The sequence below is a fragment of the Tiliqua scincoides genome, chromosome 2, assembly GCF_035046505.1.
Source record: "Tiliqua scincoides isolate rTilSci1 chromosome 2, rTilSci1.hap2, whole genome shotgun sequence".
Taxonomy (NCBI): Eukaryota; Metazoa; Chordata; class Lepidosauria; order Squamata; family Scincidae; genus Tiliqua; species Tiliqua scincoides.
Window position 1 is genome coordinate 67,543,367 of NC_089822.1, and position 25,542 is coordinate 67,568,908.

General features: G+C 43.4%; 1 protein-coding gene across 2 annotated transcripts in view; it reads left to right on the forward strand.

The window, feature by feature from the left end:
* Positions 1–6,196: 6,196 nt before the first annotated feature.
* LOC136641978 (guanine nucleotide-binding protein subunit alpha-14) overlaps positions 6,197–25,542 on the forward strand; it is a 35,913-nt gene continuing 16,567 nt past the window's right edge. Inside the window, exon 1 of one of the 2 annotated variants that reach the window (XM_066618124.1) lies at positions 6,197–6,305. The gene's annotated coding sequence lies outside the window, so the exon portion shown is untranslated. Of the gene's footprint in view, positions 6,306–24,125; positions 24,160–25,542 lie in introns of those variants that run through there. The other variant, XM_066618126.1, reaches the window with a different exon arrangement.

Here is a 25,542-nt window from a genome sequence, read left to right on the forward strand (position 1 = left end):
CATAGGCTCCACTGCTCCAGTTAGGGGGAGTATGCAAACGGAAGGTGACTGAGCTCCCACCATCTCAGATATCATTGACGAATGTACCTGGTCTGGTGTATGAGGTTTGGTTCATAAGCTATGATGCAAGTTCTCTTCAGGTTTAGTCACGTGGTACAGCAAACCCACCCCATTGAGACAGTCCAACTCTTTAGCTGATTTATTCATCACCACAGGCTTAAAAGCTTCAGAAGAAGAGCTATCCATAGGCTCCACTGCTCCAGTTAGGGGGAGTATGCAAACAGAAGGTGACTGAGCTCCCACCATCTCAGATATCATTGATGAATGTACCTGGTCTGGTGTATGTGGTTTGGTGCTACTGCCAAAATGCTGAGCTTGCCATTCACTGTTAGAAGCTGCACTAGTTGAACAGCCAGTTGTTAAATTAGCTGGCTGAGAGAAAGCTGGAGCTTGTGGGTTATGCAGTGAAGATTTTAACTGAAGCAAAGCATTTCCTAAAGAATCAGTGGCAGCCTTTAACTCATTGACATTAGGCAGTGCCAAAGGACTTGAATCAGGAGAAAAGCAATTGGCAACTCCACGCTCTGGGGATGGTAATCTCTCCTCCGGTGACTGAGCACAGAGCCAGCCTGAGCCAGCTTCAAGGCTGATGGAAGGAGAGGAGGAGGAGGCTGCATTCTATGCCTTGGGAGCAAAGGTTTAACAATCATGTCAGCAAAGACTCTCCGCAAGAAGATGCCAAAGGATCGAAGAAACCAACTCTTCCCATGCAGCTGGCCCAGGATCCAAGAGGTGCTAATCTTCAAAAGAAGCCGGGTCCAGTTTGGAGACTGGGGAATCCAGGGTAGTTTTATGATTTCCTGCAGATCAACACAGTCAGCCTGGGATAGATCAAGGTATAACAATCTGCATAGAGAGTCTTTTGCCCTCAATTTGTTGGACCAGCACCCCTTATGGATGGGGGAGTCCTGGAATTCCAGCAGTATTTGGTTTTTCAACAAGCAGTAGGCAGATTTACCACAATCCAGATTCTCACGAAGCCCCAGCTGTTCAGCTACAGCTGGTTTGTTAGAGTTCAAACCCAGAACTTGAGCAGAGAGGGAAGATAAGGGTGGTTGAATAGCCTTATGGAGTGAGTCCAGTTGGGCAAGAATAGTGTTAAGCTGTTTACATACAAAAAGAACCATGTTTCCAATAATGTTGTAATCACCCAACAAGGACCAAAAACAGTTGCTGAGACCATTCTTAGTGGAAACCAGAAACCAGTGTTTCTCAAAGCATGGTCTGTGGATAGGTAACTAGTCCCTGAGCATGTCCACTGCATGTCTCCTGGTGCTTTCTTCTTCTAGCTTCTCAGAGTCCCTGAGGCTTGCCATGTAACAGCCTCTGTGAAGCCAGAAGGAAGATGCAGGATAAGGTCCACGTGCAGCAGTCTGGCATGTGATGGTGAACCCTAGGAGTAACACTATATAGGTAGAGGTGTGTGAAAATGATGGTATCTACGTTACTCAGAAGTAAGCTCATTGTATTCAATAAGAATTAGGCTGTAATCCTATCTTACCGGAAACAAACACTTCTGTTCTGGAACCTCCTGCATATATCTGAATCTGTGGATAAGAGGGGATACTTATTTAATCATTTCCAACTACAACTACAATGCATTAAACCAGGAGTGTCAAACAAGGCCTATGGGCTGGATGCAGCCTTTGGAAGCTCTGTATCCAGTCCTCGGGCTTTCCAAGCACCACTATAAGCTGCTCTCAGCTGCTGAGCTGTGCTGAAGTGTCACTGCTGAAAGGGTGAATATCTTGAAGATGTGATCAAGATTTGTGCACTTTTATCTTCTGTCATTTGTAGCTAATGAGTTCGATGAGTGTGCAAAAAGGGCTTGTTTTTTTATCATGACCTGCTTAATGACATCATTTCCAGCCCTCAGCAGACCTCATGAATGCTATTTTGCTCTCTGTGTTAAATTAGTTTGACATCCCTGCATTAAATAGTTTTATTGAATTTTGTTGCAATAACCACTTAGTTGATCAGGATCAAACAAATCTGAAGATACATTTATTATTATTGACCTTGCATTGAATGCCAGCAATGTGACATTTGATTCTGTGCAAAGATGCACTGCTGATGCTGTTCCTTTTGCATTTTTTTCTGGCAAACTGGTGATAGTGGTATGTACTTAAACATCACTTACTCTAGGTTTTTTTGTAGATTGTTGAACCTGCCAAATTGACCAGCGTGAAGGTTTCTCAGTGTCTATTCCTTTAATAAGCTTGGTTGTCATGAGTTACAGAATGGTTAAAAGCAACATGGATTGCCAATGAAAACAAATCAGAGTGAAATTTCATCATTGTGTAAAATAAGAATACTATCAGAAGCCAACACCCATCCTGAAGCAAAACATATCTGTTTTCAAAGCCCAACAAAGTAGTCAGCTTTAAATGTGAAATTGATTTGGAGACTGGTTCTGCTGTGGTCTCTGTGTTGGAAATTGCAAAACACTGCCCTACCTGCCCCAGATAAGAAATCCACCATGTTTTGCAGATATTTTTGTTGCTAGTGGCAAAAATACACTTGATGGAAGTGGCAGATCTTCTGGTGAGCCAAATAGTGAACTTTCTAATGTCAAATGTCCTATATGAAGGGATATGTAAAGCACTAAATCACATTTTCAAGGAGGACACTGTACTACTGTATTCAAAGCTTGGTGGTTTAGAGATTGTGTGGTAGTGGTTTTGTCACCTTGAATATTTTAACATAAAGGGGGGATTTCAGTGTCTGAAATAAACACAAGTCATGTTCAAATTTTAAAGCATTACCATTTATTTTAAAATGAACTGGATAGTGCAGAAGCAAGCCTTTTGCTGTAAGGATTGGTATTTTCTAAAGTAAAGAGACCTCATCTATATTACAATTGGTTGTTTGCCCTGTTCAACAGAGACGCATGGTGGCATGAGCACAGTATAAACATAAAGGCAAAAAGAAAGGACTAGAGCAAAACATGAAATTGAAGAAAACATAAGGGGAGAAAGAAAAGTTCTTGCTGTAGACTGTCAGAGTGGAGTCTGTCAAGTTATCCTCTGCCAGAGGATTCATTCCATAAGGTGGCTGTCTGCCTCCCCCCCCCTGAGCCCTCCTCCTGTGCCTCTCTGTCCACCATGCATCTCCTAATGATGGTATATGCAGGAGTGCCTCCCCAGAATGATGTGCTGAGATTGAGATGAACACTTTGGTTCCTGTGTATGCTGCCTATGGAATTAAAGCATGCATGCTAAGAGAAAATTATGCTGTCAACTTTGCCTCCCCCCCACACACATTTGACCAGCTTCATATTCAGATTTTTACAGCAAAACATTTTAGGCAACTGGCCCAGAAAGAGGTCAAAAAAATTATTTATTTATTGCTAAATAACTGGTAACTTGCCATGGAGCTGCCTGTGAACTGAACTCAGAACTTCAACACAGGTTAATAATAATTATTCGTGCAAAGTCCTACCACCCAGGCTTCAAACCAGACCTGGTAGGTAGAATCACATTGCTCTGACTTGACATGAACTGCATTGATTACCTATTTGTTTTCATTCTCACTTCAAGATACAGTACTGGTTATGATCTTTTAAAACCCTAAACAAGATGGGACCAGCACTGTCTTCTCCTATAAGTGCCATTCTCATGCACCCCATTTGTCAATTAAGGCCCTGCCTCTGGGTACCCTTGCCTTCTGAAATATGGCAGGTGTCCACAAGAAGAAGGGCATTTTCAGCATTGGTGGCATTGACCTTATGGTAAGTCTTCCCTACAGAGGCTCAGTTAATCCCTACTTTGCACTCCTTCAGGACTGGGTAAAAACCTGGCGTTTCCATTTTGCTTTGCAGGGCGATATTGTTGCAGTTTTCCGTTGAGGATTTTGGTGTGCTTTTTTTCTGCCTTTTAATTACATTGTTTTGCTTTGCTTTTTAAGGGAGATTATATCAGTTGACTTTTTTATACTGTAAACTTTCTCAGGTTGTCACAGGCCAGAAAGATGGAGTAAAAAATGTTTAAAACTAAACATTTATACCACTTCAAAGACATGAGGGGAAAAAATCCACTTTTGAATCAATCCTTACTGTGCATACAACAGAGTGATTAAAAAGTGGTGTGGAGTATCTAAGGCCAACTTAAGACCTCCTAATGGGGGGGGAGGAGTATAGAGGTGGGTGAGTGCAATTAGCCTCCTGAGGTGCCTACCTCAGTTTGCCTCCTGGCCAGGCTGGCCTTGAGAGGAAAGGAAAAAGGTGGAGAAAGGAGAAGATAAATGGGAGAGGAACAGGATAGGATGGAGATAAGCAGAAATGAAGCAACAACAGACATGAGTGAGGGGATCAAAGGAGAAGATCTGATCAGATAAAAAAAGACAGACACCTCTGAAACAAGTCAGCAGCACAATATTGCAGTTTCTTACTTCCCAATTGTCTCCAGCCTCTAGAGCAGCCATTTTTAACAAATGTGCCGTGGCACATTGGTGTGCCAGGAATGGTCCACAGGTATGCTGTGGGAAATTGGGAGAGGAACTTTTATTAGCAGGGCCATTGGGGGATATGAGCTCCCCACTGACAATTGTGCCTTGGCAATTGTCAAACTGATGGTGTGCCTTGAGCATTTTTGAGATGAAAAAGGTTGAAAATCACTGCTCTAGAGAGCAACTGAAAAATGAAAGGCTGGTAGTGATGGTCGAAACAGGACTTGGTTTCCAGATCCGTCATAATCTTTATTGTCCTCCCCTGAACCTGTTCCAGATTACCAATGTCCTCCTTAAAATATGGTGCTTAGAACTGGACAATAGTATTCCAAATGAGATCTGAGTAGTGCAGAACACAGTGGAACTCCTACGTTTTGTGACTGTACTCTGTGCTTCAGGTAAGGCAGACCAGCAGTGCATTAGGCTTTTTTTTTTTTTTTTTTTTTTTGTGGTAACGGCATCAGGGCCCAATTCTATCCAACTTTCCAGCGGTGATGCAGGCGTGCTAATGGGGCATATGCTGCAATCTGGTGGGGGGACGTCATGGAGACTGCTTCAAGGTAAGGGAATGTGTTCCCTTACCTTGCAGCTGCATTATGGCCGTATAAGCACTGGGAAGTTGGATAGGATTGGGCCCTTGCACTTGCAGTGCTGGTTCCTGCTCAGCTTGTGGCCCACTAACAGTACAATCCTATGCATGGCTACTCACAAGTAAGTCTGATTGTGCTCAGTGAGATTTATGCCCAGGAAGTGGGCACAGGCTTGCACTGAATGCTTGGCTCCTTTTGGCTGCCAAGCCAGGACTCCCCCATCCTGTACTTGTGTCTCTGATTTTCTGTCCCTTCAAGCACCCTTTAGTATTCGTCTCCAGCCAACTTATCTTGTTGATTTGGGTCCACGATCAGATGATTTGGAGTCCTAATTCAGCCTTCCACTCTGCTGGCAAACGACCCCCCCCCCCCACCTTTTGTGCCATATACACGTTTGATAAGTATCTCCTCTGCACTCTCCTCCAGGTCATGCATCCAAATGCTGGCCTGCACGGGGGGGGGCAGTAGCCCACGACTCCACAGCTCTCCCGGCATGTGTGCAACACCACTGATCAGCACTGGCCTTTGTTCATCCAGCTTCGACCCTACCCGGCGGACCAGTCCGAGGAACTGTGCATGCTGTTGCTGCTGGGCTTCCTGGGAGGCGCCCTGCTGCGCCCCCCCATCCTCGCGCCTCTTGCCGGTGGCGTAGCTGGAGGGGGGCGGTGCACTCAGCCTGGCAGGGAGCAGGGCGAGCGGCCCCTCCCTTCGGAGCCGTTCCCGGCCGGGGGGGGAGCAAAACGGAGCCGCCCCCTCCAGCTACGCCACCGCCTCTTGCTTCCCGCCTTGCTCAGGAGAACTTCTGCGGCTCCCGGGCGCGGGGGGAGGGGGTTTCTTCCTGCAGGCGGCCCCGCCCTTGAGCGCTTCGCTCGCCTTTGGTTGGTGGAGGCGCAAAGTCCCCACAACAAAACGCACGTGCCCAGGCCTCCGCGCGCCAGCCGCTCCTTTCCTCCCAGGCCAACGGGGGCTCTGCAAGGCGCTGGCCCCGAAAGAGGACGGGGCGACGCCAGCGGGGCAGCTGCAGGCGCTGCAAAGGGCCAGAGAGCGCCAAGCCAGGAGGAAGGCTGAGCATGGGCGGTCGCTGCTGCTGCTGCTGCTGCTGCCTGTCCACGGAGGAGCGGGAGAACCAGCGCCTGAGCCTGGAGATCGAGCGGCAGCTGCGCAGAGACAAGCGGGACTCGCGCAAGGAGCTGAAGCTGCTGCTACTGGGTGAGTCGCGCCCGGCTGCCCCCCTCCCCGCCCAGGGCTCCCCCCACTGGGCGCTGGCAGGGTGGCCAGGGTCAGGAGCGCCCCAGAGGGCCGGGCAGCCCACAAGGAAAGCTGGAAACAGGCAGGGGCTGAACTGAACCACGAGGGTGCTTCTGGTTCAATGTAAAACTATATCTAAGAGTTCCAAGGAGGCTCTGCGCTCCCTTCTCACAGGGAAAAGGAGGACACTTAAGTTCTTCTCCAGGACGCAAGACTAAAAAGAGGACGTGTCCTGGAAAAGGAGGACACCTGGTCACCCTGGGTGCTGGCAGCCACATCTGGAGTCACAGCAGTTGTTCTGCACTTGGGTCCGATTGTGCCACTCGCTGCACTGTGTGGTTGGAGGACTGGCACTGTTCCTAGAGGTTGTCTCTTGAATTGTTTTCCATGATTCTTTTCAATAACCATCAGCTGTATCTGTCATCAGGGTCTTCGACAGGTAGCACCATTCAAGTCAAGCGTGCCTGTTTAACCCATTTCTGCCCAGCCCACAGGTGTACACATTTGATCCCTGTTGCATATGTGCAATGTTGGGCAGAAATGGCTTAAGTCTATGTTGCAATGCATTCTAGACTACGGTATTTATGAATTAGTAGAGCGCTCTGAGACCCAATGCCATGCCTTCAAGGCCCCTGATTTCCACCACTACCTTGCTAGTCATACATCCAGTGGAAGAAGATAAGGCTCTAAAGCACCAACTCGTGAGTTCAAGATGGTGATGCCATCTGGTCTGCCAGACCAACATTATCGGAGATATTGATTACCATAGGTTTGGGCACCTGAACACACAAAGAACATCCTTAACCACATCTCCAAATAATCTATCAACCCCAATCCTGGAAAATCCCAGAAAGCTGGGGGAATCACATCTGGTTAGGATTTCCCAGCTGTATTAAGAATTAAAAAAACAAAAACTTTTATTAGTGAATGAAATAATGCAATGGTGAAATCTTAAAATGAAATATTATATCTGCAATATAACAATAAAAAAGGTAGAAAGATAAAGAAAAAATATAAGTAAAAAAAAACAGAAAATACAAATATCCTTTTGTAAAACAAGTACAAGTAGCCAGAATATACTGATAAAATATTTTTTAAAGGCTTTCAAATTTTCAAACATTTGTCCATACAAAATTATTTTCTGTAAGCAACTGATTCAAATGTAGCTGTATTAAGAAATGTGGTTATTCTAATATGGGAAAAATACAAACAGATAATAGATGGGTGACAATGTTGAGCTACATTCCTGTGTCCCAGTTAAGAGTGAGGGGAAAAGGGAAGTGTGACAGTCCCATGCTGAATGTCTTTGAGTAGAGGGTGAAAGCACCCTGAATGCGCTTTTAGTAGAACCAGTAAGTCCCTTCCCTCTGTGGAGTCGCATTTGAATCATTTGTGAGAAACACCTGGGCCTAGGAAAGGGGGATAAAGGGGGTAATTTGTACCTGGACCCAGGGTCAGAAAGGGGGCCCAGGAACCAAAGGAGGGCCCCAGAAAGTTCTTGGGGACCTTATGTTTTCCAGTCTCACCCAAACTCACTGCCTGCACATGATGCTTGGGATACAACCGCAGGCATGAAGTGGCAGCTGCTGTAGCAAACCACACACGCCCGGGAATGCATCAGGGACCCTCCCTAACCAGTGTCTAAGCTGGGAGGAAACTGGCCGGCTACAGTAGCTTTTTGGCTTGTGGATCCCTTAACCATGAAGGAGTGTATAGGGGTTCAGGGACACAGTTACGGGGCTACAGCTGCTGAAGAAGTTCATTTTGGTGCACATAACCCATTGTCCATTCTAGTGTGAGCCTAACTATGATGATGCTGATTTTCTGCAATGGATTTTCTATATTTCAAAGATTTTAATGAGACTTAGGAGTCCGTGTCCAGGTTTCCATATTACTTTATCTGGCGGCCAAAGCCTCATGGTTGGGTAGACCTGGACTCCGCATCAAGAAGCCTGATAGACCTGGGCTCCAAAGACTGTTATGGTGTCAGAACCTTCTTCCTGCCCTATTTTGTCCCCTGTTCTGCCTGCTCCCATTGCCCCCCCCCCTTTGGGAAGGGGCCCAAAAGAAACTTTGTAGCCCCTGATAAAATTCCTCTCAGAGGCCCTGAGAAGTACACACTGAAGCTTTGCATTTTGCCAGCATGAACTGCAATTTAACATGCAATGAACCTTCTGGTCATCCATTCACAAGTGCAGACTTGTGGAAATGTGTATCAAGGTTGTATGAATTGGCCTTTACTCCTGAGGCAAGTGAATGAAGGCCTGCAGCGTACGACAGCCTTGCTCTTACACTTGTAAGTTATCCCTCCTCTTTATCTATGCTGTACTTAATTTATTCCTGAAAACAGCCCTTATAGCAAAACTCTGGATAACAAATACAATTATTACATCAATTTAAATTGGAAAAATTCTATCTTGTTCCAAAAATCTCCCTAAATGCTTGATGCCATAATAAGGAAATAGTCTTTGTGGTATGATAAAATAGAATAATTAACAATGTTATCAATAAAGTGGTGATCTTAGGTGGAGGAAGAAGCTTTTTGTAAATATCATGGCTTCCACACGTAACTTTTGTAAGTTTATTATCACCAACATGTTTTGGAAGGTTTTTTTTTACCTCTGAGAGCAACCAGCTGTGGTTATGGGTCCCAGTTGAGCTTTTCAGGTACAGTGAATCCAGGCAGACCATAAAGCACTTGTGCTTCATACGTGGCGATCCCCTGATGCAGATGTGAGGACTTGCGGACTGTGCATGGGTCATGTTGTATGTATGCTATAGCAATAATTACCTGTATCAGGGATGCTGTAGCAGTTGCTTGCACTGAGCGGGGTGTTGAACTAGATGACCTCCAAGTTCCCTTCTAATGCTAATGTTCTATGATGTTGTGTGAACCAGATGGGGATGGACAGTTAGTGTAGCTTGATAGTGAAACTCCAAGCTCGTAGTGCGTGCATTCTAAGACTTTTGTCTCTATGGGCACACCTTTTCTGTGCCTCCTTGTGAGAAGTAGTGGTGCTGATTTTTCTGGCTTGTAACTTGCATGATAAATATAATCTAACCTACTGCAACTTGTAAATAAGATATCTTTTTCAAAATGTTGCATTTAGGGATAGCCCTTCCAGTAGGGAAAAGAAAGCTTCCTGGCCATGTGTGTAAGAAGCTTTGCTCCACTTTATGCCATGTTTATTTCATGTGATAATGAAATAAAAATGAGGAGTTTTTCACCTACTTTTGTTTGTTCTAGATTGGGAGTTCACTTCAGTGATAGAGATAGCTTTGTACTTTCATCCCTGTCATGGGTGGAGCTGTCTTTGACATTAGTGTGAATGGGAAACCCTTGTGTGGAAATTCTATGCTCTGGCACGCATAGGGCTTTGGGTGAGGCTGAGAAACCTTTTGAGGATGTACACCTGATGGGCATGCCAAGGAACGTAAACATTATGTGCTTGGATGTAGCTAGTGGAGAAGACTTTCATTTGTGGAAAAACATCATGTAATTGCTGCTTTCCCTACACTTCTTGGAATTTAAGAACATAGAGAAACCTGTACTGGATAGGGAAAAAGCATCCTGTTACCCACAGTAGCCCAGCAGCTGACCACAAGCAGGAGAGAAAGCATACTTCTCTCCCGCCATTGCTCCCCGGCAGCTAGAATGCAGAGTTGTACTTTTGCTGAACCCTGAGGTAGCACACAGTCATCATGACTAGTAGCCATTGATAGACTCAAAGGCGTCACTGAGGTTTGCAACACCCAATGCAAGATTTCCCTGCATAACCCCCATGATGGACTTCCTCCTATAGCAGACCATACAGAATAAATTACAGTTTCATACATGCATACACATGCCACTTAATGCAATGGTGGCATCACTAGGGTTGGTGTAAAGTCATAAGAACAGCCCCACTGGATCAGGCCATAGGCCCATCTAGTTCAGCTTCCTGTATCTCACAGCGGCCCACCAAATGCCCCAGGGAGCACACCAGATAATGAGAGATCAGCAACTTCTTTCTTTAATTCCTCAATAACTCTTGGATGGCCCGGTGAGTTATTGATCTTTAATTTATCAATGTGGTCTGAAACATCTGCTCTTCCAACCTCTATCTGACTTAATTCCTTGGTCAGGAGGAGTCGTTCGGGCAGCGGTATTTGCCCGAGGTCTTCTGCCGTGAAGACAGATGCAAAGAACTCATTTAATTTCTCTGCCATCTCTAAGTCTCCTTTTATCTCCCCTTTCCCTCCCTCACCATCCAGAGGGCCAACCGCTTCTCTGTTAACTTTAAAGTCTGTTAAACTTTACTGTTAAACTTAAGTTACTTAACTTAATAATAATAATAATAATAATGATAATAATAATAACAACTTTATTTCTACCCCGCCTTTCTCCCCGAAGGGACTCAAGGCGGCTTACAACATATTAAAAACAATTTAAAAAACAAATAAAAACATATTAACACATACTAAAAACAGCAGTCAGAGTAAAAATAGGTAAAAAGAGCACAGAGCAGCAGCAAGTCATAAAAGAATCAGGCCTGTAAAAAAATATTAAAAGATGTTAAAAAGATGTTAAAAGGCCAGTAAGATGTTTAACAGTAAGTTAAACAGTAAGGTTTAACTTACTGTTAAACTTAACAGACTTTAAAGTTTAAGTTTATTTATTTAAATATACAACAGTAGAGGTCACCCTACAAATCAGTAACCAATATCATGCTCCTTTCTACGAGCATTCTTTCTCGTAACTGGTTAAGAGGCACTTTTTCAAGTGGGTGCTCCTCTTTTATTTAGCAGTGGGAGAGTAACTGGCCCTCCTCACCCCAGCACTGTCTTTTCTAGTGGCTGTCTGCTGGTGTTGCATCTTTTTAGATTGTGAGCCCTTTTGGGACAGGGAGCCATTAGTTTGATTTTTCTTTGTAAACCACTTTGTGAACTGTTGTTGAAAAGCGGTATATAAATACTGTTATTAATAATAATAATAAACCAGTGGCCAACTTGACACTCACACAACTGAATAAAAGTTCTAGCATTCGCTCTGATACATAGAAATGAGAGAGAACCAAAACACAGAAAGGATCAAAATATGACAGGCATAATGCTTCTATGATGTCATATCTCCCACATATACAAGGAAAACGATGGGTCTAAGGTTGACACTATGGGGTAGTGGCTCTCGGTGAGTGTAGCAAAAGGGGACATTGGCTGCCACTTACTTCCCTCCTGTAGCCTTTGTCTTCCTGCAGTATATCTTGCAGAACATGTTGCTCTAGTTTATTATGGAATAGGTCAATAATACTGCAAAGATGAGACAAAGGACCATGTGAACTGGTGACTTCTCTTCACCTTCACTTCCCTCTCTTTCTGACTAAGATAGATGCTGCTCACCAGCCCATATCTCTTTCTTTGTTGAGCACCTGGTTGTGGGGCATGTGCCTGTTACACAAATGGGAAAAGCATAATTAGGTGGGGGGAATACCAGAGATAGCAGTATATTGTGTCCATGTCATAGCCATTTCTTTGTGCATGCACGAATAGAGTGCTGGTGATGTAAGTCTCTTAAAATATGCAGTACTGTATACATGTTGACCCTAAGGCCCCCCCCAGCAACAGCATAGACCCAGTTTTAGCTCCATCAAACCAAAATGTCTGTACTCTGTTCTCCTATTTTTCTCTTTATCCCTGCTCCAACTGAAATGGCCACTCTGCAAAGAAAAGTAGAGGAAGTGGCATTTATTCTTTTTACATTTCTAGCCTTCTTTTCTGCCCCATAAATGCTCCCAAATTGTCCACAACATTAAGAGAAATACTGAAAATTGAGACCCAACAGTGAAAACACAGAAGTAGCACAATAAAAATAGCAGGAGTATACTGAACCAAAATAATAGATAACAGAAACATTAAGATCAACCTTGTACAGTCCACTTGCAAACCCCCCCCCCCAGGTCCTGCAGAGTATTATACCTATCTTCCAGGAATTTGTCCAGTTTTTTTTTAAAAAGCCATTCAGGCTAGTGGTCATTACCACATCTTGTGGCAGCAAACTCCATAGACCAGTGGTTCTCACACATTTAGCACCAGGACCCACTCTTTAGAATGAGAATCTGTCAGGACCCACTGGAAGTGATGTCATGACCGGAAGTGATGTCATCAGGCAGGAAATTTTTTTTGACAATTCTAAGCTGCAATCCTACCCACACTTACCCAGGAGTAAGTCCCATTGACTGTCATTGTTAAAAGAATATACATAGTAACTTGTTCAAAGTACAGGTCTGTAACATTTCCCCAAATGCAGTCACATACCATGGTAGCATCAAGTCTAATGTATTAAAAATAAAATATTGAAATGAATGGGGACCCACCTGAAACTGGCTTGCGACCCACCTACTGGGCCCTGACCCACAGTTTGAGAAACACTGCCATAGACTAATGATGTGACATGCCTCTTTTTGTCCTTCCTAGATAATTGGATCACCCCTAATTCTAGCATGGTGAAAGTGGAAGAAAACTAGCATCTGCCTGTTCTCTTCATGCAATACTTAATAAGTCTCAAATCATATCCCATCTTATTTGCCTTTGTTCTATGGAAAAAAGCCATGGGGGGATAAAAAACTTTCCTCATAAGGAAGCTTTTTCAGCCTTCTGATCATTTTAGTTTTCTCCTTCGTGTCTTTTCCAGCTCTGCTGTATTTGTGTGGTGACCAAAATAGTACACAGTATGCCAAATGTGTAATTTGGTTACATATATTTTAATTTTTCTTGAAAATAGTATGTGGAGTTCGGGATATTTGAAACTTGTTAGCACTGCCATTTAAGTAAATACATAAACATTTTTGCTGGATAACTACAGTTCGCTTTTTGTGTTGGTCCTTGGGTTGAACCCTTTGTGCATCATTGCACTTGAAAGGGCTCGACGGAGTCAGTGTTATGATTCTTTCTGTGAGAGCTCAATGTAAATGCGTTGATTAATAATAATAATAATAATTAATAATAATAATAATAATAATAATGGCGTTTATATACTGCCTTTCTGGTCATTGGATTACTCCTCTGACTTTATTCAAGGTGGTTCACATAGGCAGGCTTCTCTAAACCCCTGAGTGGATTTTTACAATGACAGAGAGGTTCTGTCTTTCAAGAACCAGAAAACATTCCAGATGGATCTTTAAAATGGTCTGGTATCACTTCTGGTCCCCCGGTTGCTTTCCACGCTGGCTGACAAGTAGGTCCTTCATCTCTCACTTGAAGGGCAGCCAAGACACTTCCTTGCTCACACCAAAGAGCAGGTGGAAAAACTCAGCTGAGCTTGTCAGCTGCTTCTCAAGATCTCATCGTTCATGGAGTTACCAGTGGCCTCGATCTGGCAACCTTTAGATGTTCTCTTCAGGCTAACGGTGGCTCTACCCTCTAGATCAGACCTCTTGTTCAGATCTCTAGACCAGACCACCTGACTCCTGTTTAAGAGAAAGTAACAATTGCATTACAGCCCAATCCTGAGCTGTCCAGGGCGTGGGGCTGCTGTGGCGCTGAACCAGGCATAACCAGGCAGCTGCTGGTGACTCCTTGGGGGAAGGGGACGATCGTTCCCTTGCCCAGGTAAGGAAGTAGTCCGGCAATGGGGAGTAGCCACTCCCCATGCTCTCTTTGCCCTCCCTCTGCCTCCCCCCACCCTGGAACGTCTCCCTTCCACTTCCCCCCACGCTTCCACTCACCTCTCTGCGCCCAGCTCTCCATGCAACTTCCAAGCTGCGGAGCACTGGTGATCCACTGGCACTAACCCAGAGCCAGCCAATGTTGAGCTAGCATTGACACTGGACTGGTACTGAGGGCCGCGAATGAGCTTTATGGCACGTTTGCAGTACTCACTGCTGGCAGAGCACTGGCAGTGCGAGCTCAGGATTGGGCTCTTAGTCTTCATTATTCCCCCACCCAAAATAAAAAAGGAAGATAAAATTCTTTTCCTTGCTTCATTTCCTCAACAGCTGTGATTTAAAAACACTGGCACAGTGTGTCAGAGTAGAACGTGATGTTTCAGAACGGCTTAAAAAGATTCAATGCATTGTTTATATTGCTCCTGAGTGCCATGTCTCCTTCTTGAAGAGGTGTCGGAAGACTCATATTTCTGATCATTTGTTGTGGTGACTCATTCAGGAAACTACAGTTTGCTTTGCCATTTGAAGCAGGAATGCAGGCCTTGCTGGTGTAGCATTTCTGCCTTGCTCTTGCTTTTGGTTTTTGGTATACTCCTAAGGGAAAAAAATTGCCAAGATATAATCCTAACTGTAAGAATAGTTGTACTTTGAGACCAGAATAAATCGTGCAACCCTGCATATATTTGCTTTATTTTAATAACTTCTTTCAGTGTGACTGAAGGATGGGGAATCCCCACTGCCGTCTCCAGGGCTTCCAGGGACTCAGGTGCCTGGGGCTCATGTGGGGAGAGGCAATCCAGGATTCTGGTTCCTGCTGGAAGGATTCCTAATAAAATAAGTATTAAGAATGTTGGTTTTGGGGGGACTTAACAATTGGCACAACTCCCAAATTTCATATACTGAAACTCATCCAAAGGACATGTACATGACACCACTCCCCTCACCATCTTTCGTTGTGCCTGTTTCTAAATTTTGAGTCCTTTGGGAGCACGGATTCATCTCATCTGTTGAAAAACACCTTGTACATAGATGGTGCTAAATAAATAATGAAATAAAGTCTATTTCTAATGAACTGTGTTTGTTTGTGTTCGTGTTGAGTGCTTTTCTTTTTATGTAAGATGCCTTGGAACAGTGGGAAGGCAGGCTAGAGGTCTGTTAAATAATAAAGGAATAAGTAATATGTGGGAGTCAGGGCTTTAATTCTTACTCCCCACCATGATACCAATTTAGGTTATGCACACACCCTCTCCCAACAAATTCTATTTAATGAGGGGGGAAAAGTTCCCATTGGCACTAGCTAACTTTCAGAGTTGGGACTGGAGTTTATAGCTATTAATTTTATTTCTGTAAAATGAATGTTCACCAAAACCCATCAGTTTAATTTACAGAAAACTATGCAATACATGGTTGGTAATCTGCAGTCTGCTTTTCAGTGGGCCTGGATGTGGGCTGTTTTCTGTTTACATATAGGATACACAGTGTTTATACTAGCTTCTTTTTGCTTACCTTCTCTAATCTTTTAACTTCCTTTTAATAAAAGAAAAGATGCTTTATACAGGTTGAGCCTCATTATTCGCATGGGTTCCATTCCAAGCACTCACTTGGATGGCAAAAAACGTACTATAGCAAATCAATTTAAAAAAACGAAGTTTCTTTGCTGCAGTGATTAAAAAACAGCCTTGCTGACCTTTGTGATATAAGATAAGAGTCATTAAGAAGACAATCCATCAGTCAGTCCTCTACTTCACTCAGCCCTTCCCTTCAGTTTCACAAGTTTATTTTTTAAAATTTCATGCATGTATTCTCCATTTTTGTTATAAAAATTCTAGGTGGCAGACAAATTTCACATTAAAAGTTTTAAAAGTGGTTTAATGATTTTTAAATAATAAACTGCTTTAATTTAATTTCATTTAATTTAATGAACTTGTGAAACTGCTAAATACTTGCCAAATATAACTTCCTGTTATCTCCTCTCAAGTTATCTAAATATGTTTTACACTCTTGACATCACAGCCAGCATCATTATAATGGAAACAAGTATTCTTACCGTATATTGTATTAAATGGTAACTCTTTAAACTTATCTTTCAGGTTTCTAAGAAGCCATTGTCTATACATTCCCTTTGTCACTTCTTTATGTCCTCATTTACTTGTTTCATATTCTATGTTTTAAACCGTACGTCCTGCTCATTTAAAATATATCCGATCCATGTAATATACCCAGATATTCTTGTACAAGCCATTCTGTAGAATTTTTGCTTTAACATCAGCAGTTTCACAAGTTTCACCTCTCTCTCTCCTCAGCTGTGAGTCATGAAAAAGCTACACTTAGGAGAATGTGCTTGCTTGCTTGTTAGTTTGTTTCTGATGCCTGATCCTATATGTTTTTATTCAGAATTCGAATGAATGGAAAGAACATGTACTTCCCTTTAACTTGTTACCTTCTCTATAAAAAAGAGCTCTTGTGAACTAGGTTTGAAATATGAGAGATCCTTCATTTTTGGTCTTCATTCTTTTTTAGGGGACTTCCCGATAGGGTGTTTAATCCAGGATTGCCCCCATTCTCTCTGGAGGAAACATAAAGTGTGCCTATGTGGAGGGTTTGGTACGATGTCATTATTCATTCATTGTCCACCTGAATTTTCAGTTCAGTTAAACATGTTGCATTTAGCACCACATATTCCCTGTTAAAGAATGTGATGGTTTAACCATGGAGAGAACGCAGGTGGACAAGGACATTGCATGACTCTGTCAAAACAGTGAACAATGTATGACAACCCTGAATAAAACACTCTGTCTGGAAGTGCCCTTCCTTTTAAGGACTGGCAGTGCATGAGAAAAGAGAAATATGCAAGTAAAAAAAGTAATTGACCTAGAACCTTTTTACAGATCATCTTTGGAGGAACGTGCCACACATGAAATCCGTTTATCTTAACAGTTGTACAGTATTTCAATCTGCAGCCATTGCAACTGTTCATTCTATGAAATTGTCTTGAGACTCAATTTCATACTTAGGGGAAAAGGCTCTAAACCACAAACTTCAAAGGAGGAATCATGAGATGAATGACATATTTGCTGATCTGTATAACCTAATATTCAAAAGGCATTAATCTGTTGTTCTACCCTTTTTATAGGAATTAGATATGGAACATGAAAATATTTGTAGGTAACAAATTCAAGTAGTGCCATTTAAATAAGCAAACTGAAGTTCTATGTGTAATATCCTGTTTCTGGAAAAGATTGTCAATAGAGATTGAGGAAGTCTTTGGTAAATTATATGTTCTATTCCTTGTTCAGTGTTGATATAATTTTTGTCTTTCAAATCTCATGCTATTTCATACTTGTTGCTGGCAGAGGGAAAGAAATCCAATTTCCCTAAACAAAATGAGCCATCCTGTTAGCACTCTTGATTTACTTATGTGTTATAGAAGTCAAATGTGAACAAATAACAGATTTTAGGGATTTGGAGAATGTGAGAAATGTTGGGTTTGTGCACTTCATCTGACTTCAGTTGATGGGCAAGCAGAAGAATGCAGAAAGGAATTATGGGATCTGCTGTTAAATGCTGATATATAAGCATCGCAGACAGAAGAAAGATTGTAGCATTATTCTAGAATCTTAATAAAACAGCAATTGATTTGGTGTTTTCTACCATTCATGTAACTGAAATGGTCTCATATGTGTCTCCTGCTACAGTGTTCTTTCCCTTCTTCTCCTGTCTTCCTTTTGTTGTAGATTGTAAGCCTGTCAGGGCAGGGGCTTATGCTTCTACTCTTCGTAAAGCACTATGTACATTGATGGTGCTTTATAAATGACGATAATCATTGGTAGCTACCAGAGAGTGTCTAAATGTTGTAGGGCAGGGGTGCTCACACTTTTTTGGCTCAAGAGCTACTTTGAAACCCAGCAAGGCCCGGAGATCTACCAGAGTTTTTTTACAATGTTCGCGCCATCATAACATATAACATTTATGTGTACAATGTAAGTTGGTGTACCTTGCATAACCACATGAGCCAATATTGCACAACACAACATAATTAACTATAAACATTTTTTGTAATTACTTGAGTTTACTTTGATGACTTGCACTGAAGTGAATCAGCCAAGGATGCATAGGCTGGACAGTAGCTGCTGACAGCCAGCCTCAAGCACACTTCCAAATGTTCATTCAGTCATGGTGGAATGTACTTGGACTTAATGATCTTCATGTAGGAAAAGGCTGGCTCGCATAAATAAGTGGAGCCCTTCCTGCCTCAGGTGCTCTTATATCCCTGAGGGCCCTATTGCCTTCAAGTGGCTGCAGCTGTGCAGCACACTCTGCTGGATGCCCAGGCCTTACCCTTAAAGGGGCCACTGCTGACACCACATCTACCTCCTCACCAGATCTTCCTCGATTCCAAAACAAGTGGGGGGGGGGAGCAGATCTCTATACAGACCAGTGCAAAAACAGGGGAAAGGTGTGGGGGAGGGAAGATTTCTATATAGACATCACAGCAAGACCAGTGCAAAACCCCTTGCACACAGAACCAACAGATGGAAGTTGGGGGGGGGCAGATCTCCATACATACCAGTGCAAAAACAGGGGAAAGGTAAGTCAGCCCCAGTAGAGTCAACGGGGCTCACTCCCAGGGATGCGTGGACGGGAGAGAAGCCTGCGATCGACTCATTGTGCCTCGCGATCGACCGGTGGATCGCGATCGACGTATTGAGCACCCCTGTTGTAGGGGATGGGGCAATAACTATCTGCAGGGCTGTTGTCAGTGGCTGCCCCATGTTCTCTGCAACATCTTGTCACTCTCTAAATTTGCATTTGAGTTTTCCGATTGTAAAGCTGTATTGCCCTTACCTAGTCATGCATTGCATTAAAAGTTTGTTTTAATTTATATTTGTTTCAAATTTCTGGTGACTATATACCAGCAGTTTCCAAAGTGGTAGGTTGAGACCCACCATGGGAACTGGAACGGCCCAGAAATGGTTGCCTGTAGAAGTCACAGCACTGCGGGGACCCAGGGGCTTGTATCCTTACATGGGGGAATCACACTGGCTTTGGGGGGGGCGGGGTTCAGGAGAGTCGTAGTCCCCTTGTGCACCTCCCTGCTCCTTGTAATTGCTCCGATCAGCGGTTGGGGTGCACTTCCGGCTTCCATGTGAAAACCAGAAATGGGCTCCGAATGCTGATCTGAGTGATTACAAACAGCGTGGAGGCTTTCAGAGGGGACCCTCTGCAAGCCTCCAGGACTCTCCCCAAAGCCAGCGCAACCTCCCAGGTAAGGATATATGCCCCTGGGTCCCAGGGGCATCACAATTGCTGCAGCGTCATGGGGCACCCCCTGCCCCTGTCCCCACCCACACAAACACTTAGTGTCGTCCCAAAGTCCAAGTAGAACTTTGAGAACTGCTGCTATATACTGTAGTGCACTTTATTGTTTTGGCTTTATAAGGTTCTGCCTTTGCACTAGGTGTTGAGGGTTCCTCTTGTGAGCATTGTAGTACAGGTGATAGGTGTAGGACCAGGACCAGGAAGACCCTGTTTAGTTGTGAAGCACACTTGATTACCATTGGCCAGCTACTAACTCCTAACCTAATCTACTTCACAAACATATTGTGAGGAAAAATGAATGTTAGCCCTGAGCTTCTTGGAGGAATGGCATGATAAAATGAAATGGATATTTCACTGAAAATTAATGCATGTTCCCATTTCCTTCTGCTCTGGCTCTTCTTCCCTTGGACCACATTCAAGGGATAATGTAATAACATTCAGATATGATGTAATCATATTATTAAAAAAGAAAATGAATCCTGCCTTTTATTCTTAAGTACTACATTTATGTGGTGATGTGTGTCCTGGTTGTATGCTAATAATCGCTTGCAGCGGGATGAGGTGGTTTACAGACTTTTGTCGCAAAAAAAGCATCATCTTGCTCTATGAATAGGGGGTCCACACTTGGAGGAAGATTCTGCACATTGGAAAGCATACATGCAGATTGGATGTGGGTACTGTGCATCTCCATTGTGATGTGCATTCAGATGAGGTACCATGCATGGCCTGTGCATCCTCAACCACTGTGGTAGGTGGCAGTGTGTTTCAGGGTGACACTGCATCTGGACTGATCCAAGGTCACTTGGCAGGAGGGGCAGGAACAGGTGGGTGATAAATCCATGGCAAGTTTCTCAAAATGATGATTCAATGAGAAGATCCCTCCTAGGTATCTCACAAGCAGTACTGTTGCCAGTTTGTATTATTTGTGTATGCATATCTCTCTCCAGATGTATGCATGTATCTAAGCAATACATACACTCTTTATACTGGGAGAAATGGGCTTCAATCTTATCCACACTCACCTGGGAGTAAGCCTCATTGACTATAATAGGACTTCTGAGTATACGTGCATAGCCGTTAGGAAACTCTTGATAGACAGCTGGCAGGTAGAGTAGCACTTTGTTTTTGTTTACTTGCCCTTTTACTGATTCTGAATGCTTTGTAAAGGGGATGTTTTCAAACCAAGCCTACTATACCAACAATGTTCAATTTCTCCTTTATGCAAATAAAGTGTCATTACATGTGCTTGATGCAGATGTAAATTTTATACATCTAATTCTGCTTCATTGGTGCAGGGGATAAAGACACTTATATTGTCTTACCTGTATGAAAATAATAAGAAAAATAACATTGAAAGAGGTGTTGGGAATGTAAAATAGTAAGGCCTGCTGTTCCAAGTATATGGGAATTGTGAATCAGATAGAGGAGTGGGCAGGGGGTCACCATCTTCCCTGTCATGTGTTACGCTCTTCTCCATTCTTCTTGGGGACTTCTGTTGTCCCCCCAAAATAGCATTCTTATGGAAGTTTTATTACTACTTTCAATCATCCTGTCCCTTCCTTGAATCTGTATTGCCACCAAATTCTATATTGTACTTTTGCAAGCTCAGATTGTCCATCAAAGAGAGGCTAACTCAGGAAAGTAGCATGAAGATGGAAGAAAGAGACAGGACTAGTACAAAACTCCTATTGGTTCTCCTGCTTCTTCTCATCTCCCCAGGTACTCACATTGGCTTTCTGGGGACCTTGCTTCCTGGAGAGCTGTTGTCTATATGGAGTTGGATGAAGGAGGCAGGACTAGCATGAGTCTTGCTCCTCTTGCCTTCTGGTGTTCCTTAAGCCAACCATTCTTGCCCTCAGTCAGCACCAGCACCTTTCATATGTATAAGCTCTTTTGAAGAAAGAAAAGGGAAAGTCTCACTGTATTGTTCCATAGGAGACCAGAGGGGTATTGAAGGAAATAATGGTGGTGGATGGGCAGATCATGCTCTGTTGGACTATCATGTGCTATATCATCATCATATATCAGAGCAGTATTGGCCACTAGCTGGGTAGGCAAGTTAGGGAGTATCTTTTCCTGCACTTCTAGAGGGGTATGGTGACTTTTAAAAGAACAAAATATAACATGTGAACAGTGGGAATCAATTGAAGATTCCTGAGTAATTTGGGGAAGGGCTGTAATATGGTGGAGCACATGCTTTGCATGCAGAAGGTCCTGAGTTCAGTACTCAGCATATCTGTATAGGGCTGGGAAAGATTTTCCCTGTAACCCAGGAGAACCAGAGCCGGTAATGTACTGAGCTAGATGAATCCAATGGTCTGACTCAGTAAAAACCAGCTTTGTATGATTATTAAAATGCTTGAAAATTCATGGTATTTTTAGGTAGAATAAAAAAGATGGTATTTAAGGCAGCAGGTGTGGCCTGGTAGTCGAGCGAAAGGCTGACTGAAGAATGCTGCACAGAAGTGGTCCTGGTTTGAATTTTGGATGGGAGACTGAAAGCCGATAAAGCTGTCATGAGACAACAGATCAGGAGGAGTCACTGTTTACACCTTGGGTGACCTGAAACTGCTCCTGCAGGAAGCTCGGAAGGCATACCCAGATGCAAGACGTGACAACCATGCCACGCATCTGAAAGAGAGGGGTTCTCCGAGCTGCCCATAGAACAATTGCTGTAAAATCTCATTTGCACTCTACTATGGAGCTTTGTAAGCTGCCTTGGGCATTTGCTTTGACTTGGGAAAAGTGGGATATAAATTTCTCAAAAAAATAAATATAAAACAAGGGATTTTGTGTGATGCTCTGGATTAATTCACAGATCCTTTGAAATAAGGAGTTCTTGATGATGTCACACAATAGATTTCAGGTCATTCAGGTGGTATGCTTTTTTCCTTCAAGTCTTTAGTAATGCAGGAAGAAGAAGAGCATTTGTTAATGGCATAAACTGTTCCTGCTGTAGCTGTTACACTCTTGTTAGAAGAACAAATGTTACCAGTGCCTGCTCTGAGATATGAAAGCCACGTATGGGGATGAAGAGAGAGCTATAGTGTGTTTCCCTGGAAACAAGGAAGTCAACTGAATTTAATTTCTATTGAATATAGCATTTGATACAATATTTAGGTGTGACTTTGTTTAAAGAACCCTATTATTCAGTGGAAAAAATTGTCAATTACTGACACTGTTGTTTTTATTCATGAAATAGGTGAGGGGGACTGAACAGCCATTTTCACACTGGATATATATATCTGGAGAAAAAGGATGGGAGGGGCAGATGAATACTGGTTTCAGATATTTTGTATAATTTGACCTTTATTGTTTTCAGCTGTATTTGTGAGCTGCCTTGATGGCAGTGGAAAGCCACAGCATAAATAAACAGTATAAGAAAATAGAACTAGCTAAGCGTGTTCTTCTAGGACAGTGAGAATATCAGTGACTTTCTTTTTAGTCATGCATGTTCCAGGCAATTTCTGCATTAGTGGTGATGCTGTGTCCATTCAGTTTTACTCCATACAATTGATGTTTCTTATTCTGTGGTGGTGGTTCAAATCCTGTTATTGCTGCCCTTGTCTTTCAGTGCCACTTTTTTTGTTCTTCTGTTTCTGCAGTACGTTGTTCTCTTTCAGTTTCATTTTTTTTCTTTTCAAAAGCTTGCAAACTTCTCCCTCTTTTTTTTCCCCTTCAAGCCACATTCCTGACTTCTTAAATCAGATTTCAGGAGGAAATGACATGATACAGAGATGGTCTCCTCAGTCAAGTAAGTAATGTAGAGAATATTCCACAATTTTTTTTCCAGTTGCATTTCTGTAATTCATTTTCAAAATAGCCACCTTCCTAGCCAAAAGAATGTTTATGGATGATATCTATGCTGTACTACTTACCTGCAGGGCATAGTTAAAACTAAACTGCTGCCACCTATTGAACTTGCCAGACTGGAGCCAGAAGCCTTGAGGAAAGGGAGAGTAGGAGATGGAATCACCCAGAGAGTGGTGGGCTTTGTGGGGGCCCTGTAGTGTGTTTTTTTTTGGGAATAACCAAAATCTGGGAGTTTTCCTGATTGAAATAATGCACAAGCTTATGAGGACCCACAACACCATGGAGTCATCAGCTCTCTGAATAGTTGTGACTAGTACCTATGTGTTGCATCTTGCCTTGCTAGCAACGTGCCAACAACAGTTGGCTTATACATGTGTGCTTGCTACAAGCGATGTGGGGGAGATATGGGGATCCCAAGGGGCAGTTGGCCTCCACAATATTCTCTGGCAAACTTAGAGAGATGGCAGGCTATCTCCCTCCTAGTGAGGGTTAACAAATGGGTATAGGGTGATTGTGTATAGAACTGAGACACTAACTATTGGGTTGGTAAATAAATGCAATTAATAAGTGCAAAACACCTTCCAAGCTATATTTATGAAACAAATCCTGTCTGTTCTCATGAGGAGTGCAGTTGCGAAGTTCCCTGTCTCAGTAGGACTTAGTTTTCCAGTGTTCAGCTTGCATGTCTTGAGGTTTCTTCCAGAAGTGTTACTACCCATTAAAAGGCATTAAAACAATTCTGCATCAAGGAAAAGTGCCATGAAAGCCTTATTTCATTGTAAGCTGATGAACCCCACTGAGTGGATAAACTAAGAATCTTTATTGTTACTTTAGTATGGAATATGTTGGAGGAAAGTGGCCAAGTTTCTGAGTACAGAGGAACCATTTCTAGGATGTACAGATTGTGAATTCTCCTTAAGATTGCATTGCAAAGAGCAAAACCTTTCTTTTGGCCTGTGTACTTTATTCAAAATCAGGATGATTGAGGGTAATGTTCATGGATGCCTAAAAAGAGCTGCAGTAGGAAATAGTTCTTCTAAGTAAGCTTCCTTTACAGTACGGCCAAATATGGTAGTAAACTTCATCTTTAACATGACAGTACAAACGGCAGATACAGGGAAGTATGAGTTCTCTGATCTTAAGAAAAATGCTAAGTTACCTTTGGTTATTGCCCAGGTATCCCCCCACAAACATGCGTGACACAAAAGACTTGGTTCAAACAGGGCCATGATTTATTCCATTACAAGGCTGCGTAGCGATTGGTGCAATGCAACAGGTCCTGACTATACTCCACCCCCCTTTAGTGTGGGCACCTAACTAGGAGGAGACAGTTCCTGTCTGAGCCCTCCTTTGGGCGAACCACCTTAACTCAGAACCTGAGCTACCCCAGGTTCTTTATCACCAACCCCTGGAAACCCCTGGAAATGATCAGGCCAGGCATCCAGCTTCTCAGTGTGGCAAGGTCTTCTGCCGCCTCGACAGCCCTGTCCTCAGACAAAGATTACCACCAAGGTGTATGAGAAGCACCTGGGGAGGAGTAGCTCCCTGTATACACTCATATACCATGGGCAGTAACTGCCCCCACTTCACCCCTCTTCTGGTGGCCCGCTGCACTGAAAGCTGTGCTCCCAGGCCCAGCTGAGATCCGAATTCACTCTTGATCGCTTGCTTGTGAGCCCAGAAGACAATGGAGTGGCCACAAATCAGTGCTCTCACTGGCAGGGAAAGGCCCAAACCTAACAATTAAAGAAGGTAAAACAAAACAATGTAAGTAAGCACAAATAATCAGGTGATAACTAAGACGACCCATCTGCCTTGGGGCACACGTAGCTCTTAAATGCCCAAGATCTCCACCTACCTGTTCTTTTGATCTCCCCACTATCACAACCCATGCCAGCAGCAGCCGTTGCTGCCCCTATCCTAAATGAATGAGGGCCAAACTTGGCTGAGTCCTGGCCAAGGCCATCCAAACACTTCCTCAGTGGACCCATTAAGTGGGCTGCTAACAGAACCCCTCTCTAAGAAGGGGCCGCAATCCCACTAGGCGGGTTGTTAACAGAACCTTCTCCCCTCTTCCAAAGGCATAGGGGCATTATGCCCACTAAGTGGAATGGCAAAGAAACACCCCCCGTCTCTGAAAGGAGTAGGGGCAGTACTCCTGATAAGCATGTTGTTGACATAGCACCACCTCTCCTACAGGAGGTGAAGCGCACGTGGTAGGCAAGCTGGTAACAGATCAACACCCCCTCCTAAGGAGAAGAGGTAGCATGCCTGTTAAGCAGGTTGGTAATGGAACACCACTCCTGTCTCAAAGGAATAGGGGTGGCGCACTCGTTAAGCGGGGTGGTCGGAGTTGTTAATTGTATCTGCTGATGCACAGGGAGAACATAGTTTTAAATGTGCCAGAGTGCCCCATCCACTTC